The sequence below is a fragment of the Salvelinus fontinalis genome, chromosome 3, assembly GCF_029448725.1.
Source record: "Salvelinus fontinalis isolate EN_2023a chromosome 3, ASM2944872v1, whole genome shotgun sequence".
In the NCBI taxonomy this organism is placed as follows: Eukaryota; Metazoa; Chordata; class Actinopteri; order Salmoniformes; family Salmonidae; genus Salvelinus; species Salvelinus fontinalis.
In genome coordinates, this window is record NC_074667.1 from 7,088,629 (window position 1) to 7,106,072 (window position 17,444).

At 39.6% G+C, this 17,444-nt stretch overlaps 1 pseudogene; it reads left to right on the plus strand.

Annotated features, from left to right (window-relative positions):
- The window catches only part of LOC129837415 (keratin, type I cytoskeletal 19-like), a 29,021-nt pseudogene extending 11,905 nt beyond the window's left edge, over positions 1-17,116 (plus strand).
- Positions 17,117-17,444: the final 328 nt, after the last annotated feature.

Below are 17,444 nucleotides of genomic sequence, written 5' to 3' on the forward strand. Positions count from 1 at the left end.
AGAAGGTCAAGTGGTCTGATGAGACAAAAATAGAGCTTTTTGGTCTAAACTCCACTCGCCTTGTTCGGAGGAAGAAGAAGGATGAGTACAACCCCAAGAACACCATCCCAACCATGAAGCATGGAGGTGGAAACATCATTCTTTGGGGATGCTTTTCTGCAAAGGGGACAGGACGACTGCACCGTATTGAGGGGAGGATGGATGGGGCCATGTATCGCGAGATCTTGGCCAACAACCTCCTTCCCTCAGTAAGAGCATTGAAGATGGGTCGTGGCTGGGTCTTCCAGCATGACCCGAGCAACGACCCGAAACACACAGCCAGGGCAACTAAGGAGTGGCTCCGTAAGAAGCATCTCAAGGTCCTGGAGTGGCCTAGCCAGTCTGCAGACCTGAACCCAAAAGAAAATCTTTGGAGGGAGCTGAAAGTCCGTATTGCCCAGCGACAGCCCCGAAACCTGAAGGATCTGGAGAAGGTCTGTATGGAGGAGTGGGCCAAAATCCCTGCTGCAGTGTGTGCAAACCTGGTCAAGAACTACAGGAAACGTATGATCTCTGTAATTGCAAACAAAGGTTTCTGTACCAAATATTAAGTTATGCTTTTCTGATGTATCAAATACTTATGTCATGCAATAAAATGCAAATTAATTACTTAAAAATCATACAATGTGATTTTCTGGATTTTTGTTTTAGATTCCGTCTCTCACAGTTGAAGTGTACATATGATAAAAATTAAAGACCTCTACATGCTTTGTAAGTAGGAAAACCTGCACAATCGGCAGTGTATCAAATACTTGTTCTCCCCACTGTATATGTTCGGATCATTCCTGAGAGAGAAGGGGTGTATTATCTCCAAATGTTCGTGTGGTACCCTTCCTCACCCATGGCAACAAGATGTTACTTCTTGTTGGGTATTTGCCTTGAAAGTAAGGATGAGAGTATAAGTAATGAACAATTAACCTACTGAAAGTATACTGACTAAAAGGCAAAACAGAACAGTCAAAATATATTATAGCTGTGTCGTTTTATACTTCGAATTAGAATCTTAAGTGTAACATACTTTTGTTGGGGATAACTGAAGAAATAGCAGTCAATCGCCTCCAAAACACTGGTATGTTCAATTTCTAATTTAATATAATTGTAGATAAAAAAAATACATTTAATATGAATCTTTTAAGGTTATCTTTGATCCAACTTCTGACTAGATGGCCACTAAAACATGTGTATATAAATAATTCCGTTACAAGAAACCTATACTATTCCCTTGTTCCCTGTTCGCTCAGAAAAATACATGTAAAGATGTATAGACTACTTGACATTATGTTTTGCTAGATGACCTGAGCCAACTGTGCCACTTCTGTGGGGAGGTGGACAATAATGAGGAAGACACTAACTAGGTAATTGCTTGTTCACTTCTAAAGGCACATTTTTAGGAGTACGAATTTGTATAAGCAGTAATATTTCTAGAGGTAGTATTATCCGCTTTGTTTGAAAATGAAATAATTGTAATTCAAGAAAAAGTAATACATTTTTTAAATATATTACAATTTTTCATCATAAATTTCAGATTGGTTGTGACCGCTGCCCACGATGGTTCCACCAGTCCTGTATGAAAACCATCCCATCATTGGAGGATTATGTCTGCGCTGCCTGTCAGGACTAGGTTAGGTATGAGTTCCAGGCAACGGTATCACCTGGAAAACTTTCCATAAAAAGTGGAATAAATGTTCAGTCGAGCCGTTGCAGCTTTCCAATATTTGTTTATATTATTTATTGTCTTTTTATATTTGATTTATTGTCATTTTATATCTTATTATGCAAAGATCGAAATTTGTATTTCTTATTGTTCTTGTTTGTTATTGTTCTTATTTGTTACCAAACTTAACTTTCTATGATGTTTTTGTGTTATTGTGTGATAATATTTGTGTATTATCATTATTTTCTTAAACATTACAAATGTTTCTAAAATAGATGTTGATGTTTCTTTATACTCTAATTTTGCTTTCTTTGGCACACACTATTGGTCAACATGAGCTACAAAAATGATCCTGAAGTGTGCAAGGCCTTGCAATCCCAAGATAGAAGGGGTGGGGGTGGGGGGGGATTTTGGCAGGCAAGAAAATAGCCTTGCCGACCCCCCCCCCCTTCTAATTTCCTTAATTTTGTGGCTGGCAGGGGAAGCACAACACTGGTTTCCCCGGACACATTAGACTAAAAAGAATACATCATGTAGATTCTGTGTCCGGGAAACCAACCAATGTCCTAAATGGAAACCCGCCCATGTCCTAAATGAAATCAAGAAATTCCAGGAGACATACATACTGTAAACATGTTTATTATGACACTTGGATTAAAAGCAAAACTCATGACATAAGCCAATGAAAATATACAATTTATTTCAAATAGGGATGGATTCCTGAGTAACGCCAGTGCAGGTAGACGTTCCTCATTTGGCCTGTGGTACATCTCTACTCTGCACTCCGCCGTCCAAAGTCTACCCATCCTTGGTAGTCCCGGTCCGGACACTCGTTCATCATCTCTGCGAACAATACAAACCTACATGAACCAAACAGAAAAGTTCAATGTGGATTTAAAGTGCTCAAGCAAACAACGATACACTTCACATTTACCATGGTAGATGTTGGCATCTCTCTCTCACACACACACTTGACTCGACACCACCACGTACCTGAGATGGCCTGCATGATTTGCTTGGACATGAACTCACGCTGGTCCTCCGACAGGTGCGCCATCCTCTCCATCCGTGCCATGCTCGTTTGAGTGTCTTGCTCCCGCTTAGCGACGTTCTCCGCAACATTCCTCACTGCCTCCCTCCTGGCCAGTAGCTGTGGCAGTATCCCACCCTGTTTGGTGTTGCCATCCGACTTGGATACGGGTGATGTCAAACCAACCCCCACTAGCGCTGCCATGAGGACGCACACCAACAATCCACTCATTGCCATGCCTGGACGCAGAAGAACAGTTTTCGTACAATATAGCTTTAGATTATTAAAAGGAGGGAATGCAAAAAGCTATTTTTTGTGTGAAAGTGAGAGGTGATCGTACGTAACAGTCTGTACTAAACGAAGTCAGAAGTGTGAATGATATTGCCAGCTCTCTATGTCAGGTCTTTTATACACAAAGGTCTATGTAACCAATATGGTCAAAGAGCAATATCTGATAACAACGTCCAAGATGGATCTCTTGATTGATTGAAAAAGACGATGGAAACTCCATGCGTAATGGATACTTGGTGCCAGAATGGGGCGCATCAATTTTCTAATCATTCACCTGGAAATGAGACAATAAAGTACAACTCAGACATTCAATAGTGGTTGTTGTTACATAAGTCTACAACCCTGTCATAACACATGTATCCAAGGCCAAGGTCCACCAACTCTAACTTCCACTTGCATTGACATGCAAGGAAAACCATGAATCGGTCATTAAAAATGCCATGAAAAAGATCGCAAGTTGTCCATCACTGAGAAACACATTTGAAACACAAAGGCACCGTATCATTACTGTTGTTCTTAACATAGACCTAGTTGTAAAATTATTATGACAGCGATATCGTTAGGACGTAACCTAAACGACGGACGAGGAAGGGTTTTAAGTGGACAGTGTGTGATGACGTACATCCAACACTCTTATCTGGACTAAAGAGAGCATCATTGACTGGAACTAACATTAGAGTTGTTTACCTATAGATTTTCTAAATAGTCAAGGAAATATCTTCTTTGTATAACATAGTCTTTAAAATCAGTAAAAACATTTAAATTCAATTCATACAGATATGATATCCATTTAGCATGTTGTCAATGAAGCTTGTTAATATATATATATTTTTTAAACACTGGAATTGTTGTCAGGATACCACGGCCAAAGTGATATGCTGTTATGGAAATAGGAAACAAGAGATAATGGTTTAACCTGGACCTGATGTCTCTTTACATTGTGCACTTCACAAGAATGTAAAGTATCAACTAATTTATATAGAAAAACTGGAAGCCAGTCTGTCAGTTTCTGGCACTCCAAGGATGACAAGAATGTATAGGAGGCTCTTTCTTATGAAGACTGGAGGTGTGTGTGTGGTAACTGGGGTAATTAAGGTATGTTTGAGATGTTGTTCATTCAGTTTTGAGATGTGGGTGTGGAAGAGAGTGTTATGGAGAAACTGATCATTAAAAGGAAATGAAACGGATCATTAAAGCAAAAATGCATTTAAGATTGATGTCCTAGTGTAACGGCAGATTTCCTCCTCTTTGTCTGAAGAGGAGGTGTAGCAGGGATCGGACCAAAGCGCAGCGTGGTTAGTGTTTATCATGTTTTAATAATGACAAAAACGTGAACACTACAACCTACAAAAAAAGGAAATGGGAAAAACCGAAACAGTCCTATCTGGTGCATAGACACAAAGACAGAAGACAACCACCCACAAAACCCAACACAAAACAGGATACCTAAATATGGTTCCCAATCAGAGACAACACAAAACACCTGCCTCTGATTGAGAACCATATCAGGCCAAACACAGAAATGGGAAAACTAGACACACAACATAGAATGCCCAGTCAGCTCACGTCCTGACCAACACTAAAACAACAAAAACACAAAAGAACTATGGTCAGAACGTGACACCTAGATTAGAAATACAACCATTTTGTTAGGGTCCTTCCTCCTCCAGCCCTCTAAATTGTTCTGGCCCAGTCTGTGCTGTGTCCCTCTTTTTTACTGGTGTAACTTCCAGTATATGAGGCATACCACTCCCCTCCATACCTGCTTTATCATAATATCACAGACACACAGGCATTCCAGCTGACATTTGGAAGGAATTGAACATAGGCCAAAGACAGAGGACTCACCCTTTCGCTTTTGTTACCGTCTTACGCTAATCGAGGCAGAACATCTCTACCTGTGATAATAGAACCAAAGAAAACAGTAGAAATAGCAGAAGGCCTGCCAAGTGATTAGGCACACAATGGTGTCTTGGTTTCCCAGACATTCCTTGGATATACCTTCTGACACACGGTGCCAAAGAAAAATCAAGTCAAACACTCCCTTTTAACCTTAGGGTCACCAGAGAATACATAGAGGCCATCAAGTTAAGTGTTTTTTTCATGTACAGTACAAGTGTATTGGCTGAATGAGGAGGCTTTGGGGTTTCAATAGGTGGTGGTTTGAGGATAGTGACAGTGAAGTCTTGATGGGGATGAGTTTACATAGCGAGGCATGAGGATCATTCATCATGTCGTCTTGTGGGTTCACCCGTGTATGAATGATTTTACCTTTCGAGAGGTAAAAAAGGTAAAATGTCTGCTTACCGGGCCTTAATAAAGTATTCACACCCCTTGACTTTTTACACATTTTATGTCACATCCTGAATTTAATATTGCTACAATTAAAATGTTGTGTCACTGGCCTACACAAAATACCCCATAATGTGAAAGTGGAATTATGTTTTTATTATTTCATTAAAAGTGAAAAGCTGAAATGTCTTTAGTCAATAGGTATTCAACTCCTTTGTTATGGCAAGCCTAAATAAGTCCAGGAGTAGAAAATTGCTTAACAAGTCACATAATACGTTTCATGGACTCACCCTGTGTACAATAATAGGGTTCAATATCATTTTTGAATGACTAACTCATCTGTGTACCAGACACATACAATTATCTGTAAGGTCCCTCTGTCAAGCAGTGAATTTCAAACACAGATTCAGCCACAGAGACCAGGGAGGTTTCCAATGCCTCGCATAGAAGGGCACCTATTCGTAGATGGGTACCTTTTTTAAAAAGCAGACATTGAGTATCCCTTTGAGCATGGTGAAGCTTTTCATTATAATTTGGATGGTGTATCAATACACCCAGACACTACAAAGATACAGACATCCTTTCTAACTCAGTTGCCAGGAGAGGAAGGAATCCACGCAGGGATTTAACCATGAGGCCAGTGGTGACTTTAAAAACAGTTACAGAGTTTAATTGTAGCAATAGCAGAAAAGTGAGGATGGACCAACAACATTGTAGTTACTCCACAACATTATCCTAAATGGCAGAATGAAAAGAAGGAACCCTGTACATAAAAGTATTCCAAAACATGCATCCTGTTTGCAAGAAGGCACTAAAATAAAACTGCAAAAAATGTGTCAAAGAAATTGTCCTGAAAACAAAGCATTATGTTTGGGGCAAATCCAACACAACACATCACTGATTACCACTCTTCATATTTTAAAACATGGTGGTGGCTGCATCATGTTATGGGTATGCTTGTCATCGGCAAGGACACTGGATTTTTTTTAGGACAAAAATAAACTGAATAGAGCTAAGCACAGGCAAAATCCTAGAGTAAAAGCTTGTTCAGTCTGCTTTCTAACAGACACTGGGAGACAAATTCACCTTTCAGCAGGACAATAACCTAACACGGAACCCAAACCGTCTGGCTGCGCGCGTGCGCCATCGTGCGCCATTGTGCATAAATGGATTTTGTCCCCCCACACCAAATGCGATCATGACACGCAGGTAAAAATATCAAAACAAACTCTGAACCAATTATATTCATTTGGGGACAGGTCGAAAAACATTAAACATTTATGGCAATTTAGCTAGCTAGCTTGCACTTGCTGGCTAATTTGTCCTATTTAGCTAGCTTGCTGTTGCTTGGCGTGCGCGAGCAGTGTGGGTGCAATAATTGAATAATATATATTTCTAAAATGATTTTGCAACACTCATGCACGTGACGTGAGAGGTGTAGTCAGCCTGTAAAACACAAAGCCAAATATACACTGGAGTTGCTTTCCAAGACGACATTGAATGTTCCTGAGTGGCCTAGTTACAGTTTAAAAAATAAATAAATTGGCTTGAAAATCTATGGCAAGACTTGAAAATGGCTGTCTAGCACTGATCAACAACCAACTTGACAGAGCTTGAAGAATTTTAAAAAGAATAATGTGCAAGTATTTTACAATCCAGGTTTGTACAGCTCTTAGAGACTCTTAGACCCAGAAAGACTCACAGCTGTAATCGCTGCCAAAGGTGATTCTAACATGTACTGGCTCAGTGGTGTGAATACTTATGTAAATGAGATATTTCTGTATTTCATTTTCAATAAATTTCTAAAATCAAGTTTTTAACTTTGTCATTATGGGGTATTGTGCGTTTTTTAAATTCCATTTTGAATTCAGTCTGTGACACAAACACATGTGGAATAAGTGAAGGGGTGTGAATACTTTCTGAAGGCACTGTATCTGTGTGCTATTTATCACTGATGATATTTGTTCAGGTGAAAAGGCCTTTGGGATATGTATGTTCACGCTCTGACAAGGTAGAACTCATTCATCATTATTACATGGAAGAGGCAGAGCTCAATTCAGTCTAACCTGCCTTGCAGTGTTTACAGAGCAGCTAATTTCCCATGAATTCAAATAAAATCAGAATGGTTTTCACAACTATAAAAATCGAACTACAAACTCCTCTAACAGGTTGATGCTTGATGGTTTTCAGAATTAGTGTGTGAGCTTGGACAAATTTGATTAAACTAAAACAGTGTGTAAACATACTGTACAGGTTTGACTGAAAACCAGCCTCAGTGTGTAGGAAAGTAAAGGTCCAGCTGGCCATCAGTAGACATAATTTGATTTGATCATGGAGATGTATTTGAAAAGTTTATTTCCAAAACGCTATATCTACAAATTTTTCAGTGTTTAAAAAAAAATCTGAAATGATTGCTTATGGGTACCTTCATGTGTGTTTAAAATATGAATGTTCTCAGATTCTTCATTCCTAGATTTGAGATTATAATTTTTTTTTTTTTTTTTTGCAAAATGTTATAAAACCATTGTTTTGCTCGAATGGAATGTTCGTATCCTGTATATTTGACCGTGATATCCCAGCTAGAATGGAAGTTGTGGGACTGTACGTTTTTGGTTTCCCATTGGTTCTGGGAACAAAGCCATACATTTCCTGACCGTTATAACTGACCGTTTTTTAAACGAAAGGGAACTATTCTCCTATTCTGGGAACATATATTTTTAAGTTGCAGGGAGGTTCTGAGAACGTTTTACTATGGTTCCCTGAATGTTTTTCTGAGAGGTTTTATTAATGTTCTGAGAACGGAAACTATAGGTTATTTGAAGGTAATTAAACAACGTTCTGAGAACATGTTTGTTTCAATAAGACTTTAACTTCTTATGGACGGTAGCGTCCCACCTGGCCAACATCCGGTGAAATTGCAGAGCGAGAAATTCAAACCACAGAATTATAAATATTTAACTTTCATAAAATCACAAGCATAATAAATCAAAATAAAGCTTAACTTCTTGTTAATCCAGCCGCTGTATCAGATTTCAAAAAGGCTTTACGACAAAAACACACCATGGGATTATCTGAGGACAGCGCCCCGTATACAAAAGCATGAAAACATATTTCAACCAGGCAGGTGCGCCACGGAAGTCAGAAATAGCGATATAATAAATGCCTTACCTTTGATGATCTTCTTCTGTTGGCACTCCAAAAGGTCCCAGATACATCACAAATGGTCCTTTTGTTCGATAATGTCCTTCTTTATATCCATAAAAACTCAGTTTAGCTGGCGTGCTTCAGTCAATAATCCACCCAGTTTCACTCCATCAAAATGCACACAAAATGAATCCCAAACGTTACTAATAAACTTTTCCAAACAAGTCAAACAGCGTTTATAATCAAACCTTAGGTACACTAATATGTAAATAAACGCTAAAATTTAAGACGGAAAATCGTTATTGTCTTTACCGGAGAAAAATACCAAAGAACGCGCTCTCTCCACGTGCTTGGAAATACTACAGCCAAAATGGGAGCCACCTAGAAAAACTACAAATTCTGGCTAATTTTTCAAAAAAAACAGCCTGAAACTCTTTCTAAAGACTGTTGACATCTAGTGGAAGCCATATGAACTGCAATCTGGGAGGATCTCGCCTTATAATAAAAGTGACAGCCATTGAAAACAGTGGTAGGCTGACATTTTTTTGGTGGGGGTAGTTTGTCCTCTGGGTTTCACCTGCCATATCAGTTCTGTTATACTCACAGACATAATATTAACAATTTTAGAAACCTTAGAATATTTTCTATCCAAATCTACCAACTATATGCATATCCTAGCTTCTGGGCCTGAGTAACAGGCAGTTTACTTTGGGCACGCTTTTCATCCGGACGTGAAAATACTGCCCCCTACCCAAGAGAGGTTAAATTACAGTGCTAGTTTAGTTGTTTCTATCTCCAAGCAAAGATAGACATTTATTTACCATTAATCATGCAAACTGTCACACTGATCTCTGGTCCTCTGATGACTGTCTAGTGGTGAACTGGAGCGTGGTAGAATGGATACGCTGTCCGTCCCTTCCTAGCCCACGTTTACAGCAACTACTGCTAACTCAACGGCTACGAGGTATCACGTTTGGAGTGAATAAGAGTTCAAAGTTCATACCAAGTTGCCATACGTTTAAGCTCCTGCTATATTCTGTCTGGTATAGTCGAAATTCATCCTTTCGGCGTGTAGGTCGTCACCTTCAAATTGAAATTCGATGCCAATTTCTTTAGGTTCTTGCTGATGTTGACTTAGGTGGTCTTTGTCCTTTCAACATGGGGACTGCCAGTCCACGTTCACATGGGCGGGGCTACTGAGTTGGCAGAGTTTGCTCTATGACAAACCGTTCTCTCATTAAGAAGCTAAATTACATTTAATCTTTTCACAAATAGTTTCATATTTAAACATTTAAATTGCACAACAATTCCATTTGAATTTGATAACTTGAATGCATAGATTTTCCAAGATACAGTTTATGTCGTCCTATCATCAGTCATCATGTCTCAGACGCCAACGGAACTGACATCATATTCATTAAGTCCCAACGCATATTTTCAACTGGTTGGATTACCGAAATATGGTTCCTTTTCCCATCTTTTGATGTCACCAGATTCTCTCTCAATGTTAACAAATGGATTTTCAATAGTCACATCGGTAGAGTAGATAGAGGAAAAAGGGGAAAGGTATTTATGGGGGTCATAAACCTCCCCCTCAGGCCAACGTCATGACACCTCTACAATGCCCACAAGCCCAATTAAAACAGAGTGGACAAGACCAGGCACTAAATCAGACTGGGGGGAAAAGAAAATCATCAATGATGATGTTCTTTTCTACACAGATCATGAAAAATTATTACCTGATGATCTTCTAAACTTTCCAATACCTTTCTGATGTGTTCAGTCACTTCAAACCATACATCCTTCAGATTGAAATACTGTCAAAAGTATTGTCAGACTTATTTGTAATAGACTATCATACCCACAATTAAAAAATGAGAAGGTTGAGAAGGTTGTATGCAAAATAGCCACAGGACAACCACACTCTCACCAAGCTCTAAGAAACGTGGTTCTCAGAACGTTATGTGCTAGATGGGATGTGGTTGTCTCACCTAGCTAGTTTGAAATTAATCCACTTTCTGTAAATCGCTCTGGATTAGACCATCTGCTATGATTAAAATGTAAAATGTAAACATTCTACATTCAGATACTGACTACACTGAATATTTTTTTTGTAAAACATTTAATATTGATGTCACAAATGTATAATTTGTACATTTCTTTATATATTTTTTTTCTTTGTTACATTTGACTGTGAAAACTAACAGTAGTAACAAATACATGTCTGTCATTGAACAACCTCATTAGATAGTGAAAAAACACACACCAATCTCTTTCATAATGTCTTTAAACAATAAAAGCTAATTGACCAACATTTCTGAAAATGGATATAGACCGTTTCGGGAATGAAACTTACTCAGGCTGTTATGTGGCTGTTTTGCATACACTTGTCCCTTGAACAAAACACACTATCCAAACCAACATCTGAGAGCAAGTACTGAGTAGGCGAAATGGAATGTGAGGAATTATTATGTTTATTCATATTTCAAACAAGGGTATAGTTATGGAACAGGACATCTTTGAAGTCAGAAAGAATGAGAAAATCATCAAAGTGACTTATAGTCAAAATAGTAAGAATACCTACTACACATCTTTGACAATGATTAAACACACTATCCAAACCAAGTAATCTGAGAGCAAGTATACTGAGTAGACAAAGTAACAACATTGAATGTGTTGAATTTATGAACTGTTCATAATGGTTATCTACATTTCAAAAAGATGACTGTTAATGTCACGACCGTCGTATGAATAATTAGACCAAGGCGCAGCGTGAGTAGAGTTCCACATTTTAATGATAGTGAAACTTCCAAAACAACAAAGATATAACCATCATGAAATACGTAGCGCACATAGGCACTCAAACAAAACAATATCCCACATAGCAGGTGGGAAAATGGACACACTAAGTATGATCCCCAATTAGAGGTAACGAAATTCAGCTGCCTCTAATTGGGAACCATACACACACACCAACATAGAAATATAATACCTAACCCCCCCCCCCCTAGTCACGCCCTGACATAAAACACCATAGAGAACCCCGAGGGATCTCTATGGTCAGGGCGTGACAGTTACTGACCATCTTTTCAAATGGATAGAATGACAGAAAATCATCAAATGTAAGTGAAGGAGTGACTTGGTGCAACATTTTAGTTTGGTAAAATAATAACATAACACATACAATATTTAGCCTACAAATCCTTGACAAAGATATATTAAAATATTGCCAATTTCAGTAAACAAACCAAAACGTAATTAAAAATGGATATCTGAAACCATGGAATGTCAGCTTTACAAAACACATCCAGTAATGTTCTCAAGCTGTCTGACTTGCCAGTCTATACCTGTCAAACACACAACCCTTCATAAACCACAACCTTTACAGAACCATTCATTTCCCTAGAAGTCCTTAGTGACTTTAGTGATGTCTCTTGTTACATAGTTGTTGCAAGCCCTGTACCCACCCACTGAACAAAACAATTAGACGTACCTTCCTTCCAGGGAATAATGGTGACGCAGTCAATCATTCTTAATCCAACTGTATAAAAAGCTCGAGGACACGAAAGGGGTTATTTTACCTGTCACCTCCAACTCGAAGAACGCACTTTAAGTGCGTGGAGATCGAAGGTCAAGGCACGAACGACAAGGCAGGGTGATCAATCTTATCAGAACAAAACATATTCGATTATATAGAAAACTGCTATGAGAAAGTGATCTTTAATCTTTGATATGAAGCTTTTTTTTAATAACCCCTTTCATCAATACTATCCACAATGTTCAATTAAATGTGATAATACAGTAGGCTACAGTAAATTGACTCCATTACATTTTTTATGTATTTAAAACAAATTTTACTTAACTTTAAACTTTTTAAAAATGATTTATTCCATCATTAATGTTTCTAATTGTAAAATTGCTATTGAGAAGAAGCAGTAACCTATCGTTTTCCTGTAAAGCTCCAAGGAAAGTCTCATTATTATTAAAAGACACACCTGTATTACTATTATAAACGCTCGTTCCTAAATACATAATGAGGACCAGTGGCGGAAAAAATACCAAATAGTCATAAGGATACCTTAATAGAAAATGACTCAAGTAAAAGTGAAAGTCACACAGTAAAATACTACTTCAGTAAAAGTCTAAAAGTCTTTGGTTTTAGTATCAAAACATATAATTACTCAAATATACTTCAGTATCAGAAGTAAAAGTGTAAATCATTTCACATTCCTTTATGTTAAGCAACCCAGACGCCACAATTATTTATTTACATTTTTTGTACAGAAAGCCAGGGGCACTCAGACATCATTTACAAACAAAGCATGTTGGTTAAGTGAGTCCGCCAGATCATAGGCACTAGGGATGACCAGGGATGTTCTCTTGATAAGAGTGTGAATTGGACCATCTTCCTTTCCTGCTAAGCATTCAAAGTGCAATGAGTACTTTTGGTTGTCAGGGAAAGTCTATGGAGTAAAAATACACTATTTTCTTGGAGTAAAAGTAACAGTTGTCAAAAATATGACTAGTAAAGTAAAGATACCCCAAAAACCTACTTAAGTAGTACTTTAAAGTATTTTTACTTAAGTGCTTTACACCACTGATGAGGACAATAACTTAGCAGGATTTGAACATTTATTTTAAATTCCATTATGTTGGGGATTATCTAATGGGAGTGCGCAGATTCACATAACGTGATGGGATGCGCCCCAAATGGCACCCTATTTCCTATGTAGTGCACAACAATATTCTTTGCCTCAATCCTGGCTAGTCTCCCAGTCCCTCCCGCTGAAAAACATACCACATCATGATGCTGCCACCACCATTCTTCACCGTAGGGACGGTGCCAGGTTCTCTCCAGACGTGACTCTTGGCATTCAGGCCAAAGAGTTCAATCTTGGTTTCATCAGACCAGAGAATCTTGTTTCTCATGGTCTGAGAGTCTTTGGGTGCCTTTTGGCAAACTCCAAGCTGGCTGTCATGTGGCTTTTACTAAGGAGTGGCTTCCGTCTGGCCACTCTACCATAAAGGCCTGATTGGTGGAGTGCTGCAGAGATGGTTGTCCTTCTGGAAGGTTCTCCCATCTCCACAGAGGAACTTTGGAGCTCTGTCAGAGTGACCATCACCTCCCTGACCAAGGCCCTTCTCCCCAGATTGCTCAGTTTGGCCGGGCGGCCAGCTCTAGGAAGAATCTTGGTGGTTCCAAGCTTCTTCAATTTAGGAATGATGGAAGCCACTGTGTTCTTGAGGACATTCAATGCTGCAGAAATGTTTTGGTACCCTTCCCCAGATTTTTGCCTCGACACAATCCTGTCTCAGCACTCTACGGACAATTCCTTCAACCTCATGGCTTGGTTTTTGCTCTGACATGCACTGTCAACTGTGGGACTTAATATATACAGGTGTATTCCTTTCCAAATCATGTCCAAACAAATTGAATTTACCACAGGTGGACTCCAATAAAGTTGTAGAAACATCTCAAGGACGATCAATGGAAACAGGGTGCACCTGAGCTCAATGTCGAGTCTCATAGCAAAGGGTCTGAATACTTATGTAAATAAGGTATTATTATTATTTTTTCTCTATAAACCTGTTTTTGCTTTGTCATTATAGGGTATTGTGTGTAGATCGCTGAGGATTTTATTTTTTTAACACATTTTAGAATAAGGCTGTAACATAACAAAATGTGGAAAAAGTCAAGGGTCTGATTACTTTCCGAATGCATTGTAGATAAGTGATAGATTAGAGGTAATTCCTATTGTCTCTCAATGTTAATCTTGTTGATTGTCAAAAAACATGTTCTGTTGTAAATGAATGAACTGTAGACATGAGCCAGATCTGCTGATCTAAACACATGATATCCTGTACATAGTTGACTCTGTTGTTACATTCCATTGACTGTGGCTGTCCTCCTGTTCCTAGATCCAAGCCAGGTCTGTGGAGAACTCTCAGATGATCCTGCAGGTGGATAGTGCCAGACTTGCAGCTGATGACTTCAAGATGAAGTAAGTGCACTTCCTGTTTGTACTATACACAGCCTCTGTGAGTGTACTGATTCTGTTTGTAACTCTTGGCCTATAGATTTGAGATTGAGTAGATCGAATCCTCACAGATATACAGAAATGCTCATGGGGGTAGGCAGGGCTATGAATCAGTTTATGGTTGGGCAAGTTGTATCTTGGTTTGTTGTGAGAAGAAACTAATCAAGCTCTCTCCTTTCCTCAACCTCTGTAGGTTAGAGACGGAGGCTAACATGCGTATGAAGATGGAAGAGGATGTGGCTCGTCTGAGAGGAGTCCTGGACAGCTTTACACTCACCAGAGCAGAACTGGAGATACAGATTGAGGGGCTGAAGGAGGAGCTGGTCTACCTCAGGAAAAACCACGAGGAGGTAATTTCTCCTCACACACTCATGTCTTAACGCTTGTGATGTTGGCTGAAGTCTGAACGCTCCAGGCAGCCACCTGTGGTTTTTCATTTGGATACAATGGCTTCCCCTGTAGTTTTTGCACAATCAATTTATTTATCAATTCTCAGTGAGTTTGAAACCTTTCCATGTTTGGCCACAAGGGGGCAAAACTCACACAAGAAATCTAGAGCAACTTCTCTGTTATTAGTCCTCAAATATACAGTAACTGATTGTTTTCAGGTGCTTTTGCCCTTCCCTGTGTATACGTAAACTACAAATCCCAGGTATTATAGCACAATTTGTCCCCCTTTTCCTGTTGTTAGGAGATGCATTTGATGCGGACGCAGCGTTGTGGTGCTGTGAATGTGGAGATGGACTGTGCTTCCTCAGTGGACATGAGCAAGGTGCTTGAGGAGATGAGGATGCAGAATGAGGGCATGGTAGCGAAGAACCAGAGAGATGCTGCCAAGTGGTTTGAGAGCAAGGTGAGACAACCTCTGAAAATAGGACAGGGGGACTCGAAAGATGTGGGCATGGGTCCCTAAATGTGTTTTGTGAGAGGCACAAAATTACATGTATTTTGTGAAGTGGTACTATACTTTTAACTAATACGGTGTGTGTGTGTGTGTGTGTGTGTCAGGTGGAGGTGCTTCAGAACCAGATCACCACCAGCACCACAGAGGTGAAGACCTCTCAGTCTCAGGTGACTGGAGATTGAACTGCATGGCCTGCTCACTCAGGTATGATGTCAAACCATCTTAGTGAATCAGCATCCCATAACATATAGCATTTCTCTTTACCCTACCTCTGTTCCTAAAATATGGAATTCCTTTAGGTCTTAAAGGAACAGTACACTCCAAAATCAAAGTTTGTTAGATGTTATCAGACCTCCACAGTGGTCTAATGTCAAGGTGTTCTAACACCTTTATGCACACTAGTCTAACTATCTCTACCCTTCTTCATCTCCCTCTTTATACATTTATACTACCCTCTCCTTCCTTCCTTCTCCATTTTCTTCATCTTTTACAAACATAAACACATTCCTAGAAGGGGTACCTGGAGCATAGCGCCGCTGATATAAACGGCCGCTATGGCTCCCAGCTGAGCCAGCTGCAGGTTTGTATCAACAGCATGGAGGAGGAGCTGCAGCATATCAACGTCAGCATCCAGCAGCAGGCCTCCGAGTACCAGATCCTCCTGGACATCAAGATGAGGCTGGAGATGGAGATCGCTGAGTACAGGAGGCTGCTGGATGGAGAGGGACTCAGGTGAGAGGGGATAATGGAGGGGCAGGAAAGATAGGGAGGTGGAAGGGATGGGGGGATGACAGCTGTTTATTGGCACCTCATTGCAAACAGTGGTGGAAAAAGTACCCAACTACTTGAATAAAAGTAAAAATACCTTAACAGAAAATTACTCAAATAAAAGTAAAAGTCAGTCAGTAAAATTCTAATTGAGTAAAAGTCTAAAAGTATTTGGTTTAAAATATATTTAAGTATCAAAAATAAAAGTCGAAATCATTTGGAATTCCTTATATTAAGCAAACCAGATGGCACAATTTCTTGTTTTTTTTATTTACAGAAAGCCGGCGCACACTCAAACACTCAGACATAATTTACAAACAAAGCATGTCGGTTTAGTGAGTCCGCCAGATCAGAGGCACTAGGGATGACCCAGGAATGTTTGGTTGATAAGTTCGTGAAGTGTACTATTTTCCTCTTCTGCTAAGTATGCAAAATGTAACGAGCACTTATGAGTGTCAAGGAAAAGTACAATATTTTCTTAAGGAATGTAGTGAAGTAAAAGTAAAAGTAGTCAAATATGTAAATGGCAAAGTACAGATACCCCCAAAAATGACTTAAGTTACACCACTGATTGCAAACTAGTAGATCAAGATGTGTGTTGGTGAGTTTAGTTGACCGTAAGTGTTCTTCGCCTGTGTCTACCATTAGGCCTGTGGAGACCAGACAGGAGGTCAGGAAAGTGATCGTGGTCGAGAATGTCCAGGAAGTACAACAAGTCCAGTAAGTGGTGGAAGGTGAGCAAGCAAAGAATAGTTAATCAAATTAATGAATCAATGAAAGAATCATGTGTTGTTCCCCATAATACACACAATGAATGAATGAATTCCTGTTTGGTGGCTCTTTCCACAGAGTATAATCCACACATGCAGAAGCGGGTGAGGGTGATCGTGGAGGAGATGGTGGATAAGAAGGTGGTGTCCACCTCAGTTGATGAGAAGGTCCAGGATAAGAACTAACTGAGATGGCCAGATAGTTCCGGAATCTGGTGAAGCGGTAACGGACCACACATACTAGGCTATGCTAGGTAAAGTGCCGCCTTATCTCAGTTCACTGGTCACGATGGCTACACCCACCCGTAGCACGCGCTCCAGCAGGTGTATCTCACTGATCATCCCTAAAGCCAAAACCTCATTTGGACGCCTTTCCTTCCAGTTCTTTGCTGCCTGCGACTGGAACGAATTGCAAAAATCTCTGAAGTTGGAGACTTTTATCTCCCTCAACAACTTTAAAAATCTGCTATCCGAGCAGCTAACCGATCGCTGCAGCTGTACATAGTCCATCTGT